The sequence below is a fragment of the Lactuca virosa genome, chromosome 2 (assembly GCF_052849685.1).
Source record: "Lactuca virosa cultivar CGN04683 chromosome 2, Lactuca_virosa_CGN04683_v6, whole genome shotgun sequence".
NCBI classification, from domain to species: Eukaryota; Viridiplantae; Streptophyta; class Magnoliopsida; order Asterales; family Asteraceae; genus Lactuca; species Lactuca virosa.
The window spans coordinates 273,280,216-273,284,582 of record NC_136427.1 but is presented as its reverse complement, the minus strand read 5'-3'; positions in this window follow the sequence as shown (position 1 = coordinate 273,284,582).

Here is a 4,367-nt window from a genome sequence, read left to right as displayed (position 1 = left end):
AACACCAACTTCTTGGGTAAGTAAGGAAAGCGACGATTTATCGAGTGATGAAGACGAGGTTACTTCTAAGGAAATGAATTTAGCTGATGAAGAAAAGAAGATTCCATTGGAGCTTAAAAAGAATGAAGAAAAATTAGAGAATAAAGGGACCAAAAGAAAACTCGATGCAAATGAGATGAAAGCTAAAAAGGAGAATTCGAAAAAGGCGTATAAAATACGAGTACAAGCTTACAAAAAGCGATGGAAAGAGAAAAAGGTTCAAATGGTGATGGATTCTACGGAAAACTCAACGTGAGGCGGCACAGAGTCCGACTCATGACTCCAAAACAAGAAGCGCTTCTCGGGAGGCAACCCGAGCTCAGTTTGAATTTTCTTTTCATTTATGCCTTTTGATAGTTTTTTATTTAGTTTTTAGGATTTTTGATCATCTAATCATCCAATCATTTTATTTAATTGTGGGGATAATTTAAATTTAAGTGGAAAAATTAAAAAAATTATTTTTAAATGGAATTAATAATGGGACAAACTTAACAATAGATTGGGCTTAGACATAATAAAATCCGAATTGGGCTGCTCACTATCCCATTTTTGTTATGGCCCAACTATTTTGAAATTGAATTGGCCCAAACATATGAGTCCAGGCGAATTCACCTCGTGAGCCAGAAGAGATTCACGGCGTGAATCTTGAATTGACACGGGACCACTGATTAAAGTATTAGAATCCACTTTGACCAAACCACTTTCTTATCCTCACGAAGTGAAATCAGTCCCTTGGTCCCCCCCATCCAATTTTGGCCTTCATTAAACACAATCCAAATCCGTGCTTACGTAATCTGTCATTTAAGGTAAACAACTTCTACTTTTAAGGTTTTATTTTGAGTAGTTGTTTTGATTTGGGGGTTAGGGTTTGTTATTTGTTGAGTGTCGAAATTATGGACCTAAATGTAAGATTCCTTGGTTGCATGTTGTTTGAATGTGCTTAGAAATGACCTAGTAGTAAACCCCAACAAAGTTTAGTCCCGATTTCATGATAATTTTGCTTATTGTGTGATACGAACTCATGAGGTGGGTTCGAAAAACCCATGACGTGAGTCATGGATTTCAATCACGATTTTTCTGTTAAATGGCCCCATAAGTTGCCTCATTTTGTTTGGAACTGATATTAAACGAAACCCTTGGCACGTATTGAATTAAAATTGCATTGGGCATGGCTCGATTTTGGAAAAACAATTCGCTGCCTTCGTACCCAATTCACGCTGTGAGTTCGCAAGACTCACGAGGTGAATCCTGATTCCCAGAAAAAAAACTCGATTCTGTTTATTATTTAATAGCTTTTGTTGTTGGTTTTGCTTCTTGGTTATTCTTTTGCAGGAAAGAAATGGCACCTAGATGCAAAGTGCAAGATGACCAAGGCGAGGTTCCTAACTTGCACCCGTTTTACGTGTTTCCGACAAATATATCTAGGGACGTGCTCACCCGATACAACAACAGATTGGGATGGTTACATAACAGAGAATTTGCTATTGCCCCAACGGTTAATTGGCAAAAGCTTCGGGAGGTCGGACTTGTTGAAAGGCTAAACCCATTTCTTACAAAAACCTTTATGGGGAATGGGTATTCGTTTACATGCAAGGGATGGAATAGTTTATTCGCCATCCAAGAAAGAGTGTACAAAGAGTTATGCGTTGAGTTCTTTTCCACCGTGACGTTTCACGAAAATGTCCAAGATCCTACTTTCCCACAAGCATTGGTCTTTTGTTTAGGTGGGGAATATAGGGAGTGTAGCTTGATAGAGTTTTCATGGAGGATGGGTTTATACGAGGCACACGAGGCCATGACCCCCGAGTTTGCTATGTTCTTACGGGAAGCTAACCGTACTTATTCCGGGGGAATGTCGGCATATGAATTTTGGAGCCATATTGCTTCGGGTGTGTTCAATTCCGGTGTGTCACCGGAAAGCAGCATCAAATCACCAATTCACCGTTTGATTCACAGGCTTATTACATTCTCCATCCACCATAAAAGAAATGGAGATACGGTCACCAAGATCAATTTATTTTTCTTGTGGTCCATTCTACAGTCGGGGTTTTGTTGCAATCTTCCTTACTTTTTAGCCCGCTATTTAGCGGAATATGCGGTGAGCTCCCGACCTAGAAGCCCAATTTGTGGTGGCCACTTTGTCACCCGTTTATCCAAGTCGTCTAGTGTGCTTATTCCTGCGATTACACGGACACTTACGTGTAAACAAGGGAATGAGTTTTCTATGGGATACCTTGAGACCATGAGGGTTGTGGTCAATTATGGGACACATTGGGGGATACCGCACAACGATAACAAGGGTGATGACCAACCAAACGAAGAGCCCGAGCAACAACCGAGGCCTCGAAGAAGGAACATGAGAGCATGGGGGGAGATGGGAAGATCACAACCATACGAGGGTGGAGTACCCACCGACCCGTTCCAAAGCCGGGTGGGTTCTTATTTGGATAATCTACGCGGTGGGGTGAATTATAATACCCAAATTCTTGAAACCATGTTTTCTTATTTGAATGTGGTGAGACCACCTACCGTGTCACCTTAATGCCCATATATCCCGACGTGGGAAGAGCTTTGGATACCGAGAGGAGACGGGGTGGAACAAGCAGAGTGAACGAGGATGAAGATGATGATTGATCGTTTCGTTTATTTGAGTTTATTTTAGTTTATTTTAGTTTTAGTTTTTGGTTGGTTTGTTTTTGTGTGTTTTGGGATTGTAAAACTGTTAAGATATTATGTTATTTTTCTCTTCTTTGGTTTTTATTTTCAGATTTGGTAGGAGCCGCATGAAAAGGATGTCGAGATATGAGTGCGTCTATGTTTAGCCGGGAGTGTTTAAAGTCGAGAGTCGAGACCCACAATTTAAAATAAGTGTGGGGTGAGTCAAGAGAGCAGATAGAGTTAGAGAAAAGAGTCCAAAATAATAGGGTTAGAAGAGTCTTAAACCATTAAGACATGAGGTTGAGTGCCAGAATTGAAAGAAGAGTTGGAGGAAATTTATTTCTGGGTTTGCAGTTTTCACGCCGTGAATCTTTTAAGATTCACCTCGTGAACCAGTAAATGATGACTTCCTAGAATCCGCTTCACCCCGACTTCACCTCATGAAATTTATACCCTCACGGCTTGAATCTATATTTTTCATAAAAATGAAGATCATTGTTGCATATACCTTATGTGGATCACCACCATTCTTCTTGGGATTATTATGGAGATTATTATGACTCATTTTCTCTACCATGCAATGTGGCGTATGCTTTCCCACATTGTTCTTTACACTTTGGAAATTTGCACCACATTTGTTGAAGATTGAAGGCTTAATTCTATATGTTGTCGGAATATTTGCATATCTCACGTGTTCAAGATCCAAGTTCCTTATTTGAAGAAGTCCATATTCAAGATGCACAATTTTTCCACACATTTGGAGTTCGATCTCGCCACTGCTATTCCAGGGGAGTCTGTTTCTTTTTCTCCCTTTTATTGTTTTATATTATTTTTTATGCATACAATGAGGGCATTATATGTCATAAGTGTGGGGTAGGGGGTCGAAAAAGTAAATTGCTAGGAAATTTAAAATTTTAAATTTTTAATAGATTTGAAATAATAATCTAATAATTAATCTAATAATAATTTGAACTTAAGTTGCTAGTGTTGCGTGGGATGATCCAATGCGAGCTCAAATGTTTAATTGAGCTGACATATGTTATAGTATATTTATGGCTTCCCAAGTCTTAGTGAAAAGCCATGAGATATGAAAAGGTAATCTGGTAGTTTTTATGGCATAATATGTTTTGCAGCCTAAACCTGAATCTATCCAGGAAAGCTTATGTAGTCATTGCACTTAGACTAATGCCTCTAACCAATAAAGGTTGAAGTTAAGCACCCCTGCTTAAGCATGTAGGTTTTTGAGTGAAAAAAAAGTGAGATACATGTAAAAAAACGAGAGAAATTACCAAAAAAGTGAAAAAGTTGAAGAATTTTTGGAGCAATCAAAGTATAAAGTATGAAGATCAAAGATAAAAAATTCAAAGAATTCAAGAATTGAAGATACCAAAAATCAAACAAAAAGGTGGTGAATTCAAAGAAATCAAAGATGAAATATTCAAGAAAGTGAAAAATTCCAAGAGCTCCATGGTGGTATCAAAAGTTGTAATTTCTAGATTATGTATGCTTGGGTAGCTTTACAAAAGTTACCTTGAGGTTAAGAAAGATTTCTGAGGATTGATTCGGAGGGTTGCAGAAATGAATGTCGTATAAGCTAAGGGGTGAAAGTTTATAAGGATTGTGAGTATTTAGGATTGGGAGGTTATTAAGATTTTAGACACAAATATGCG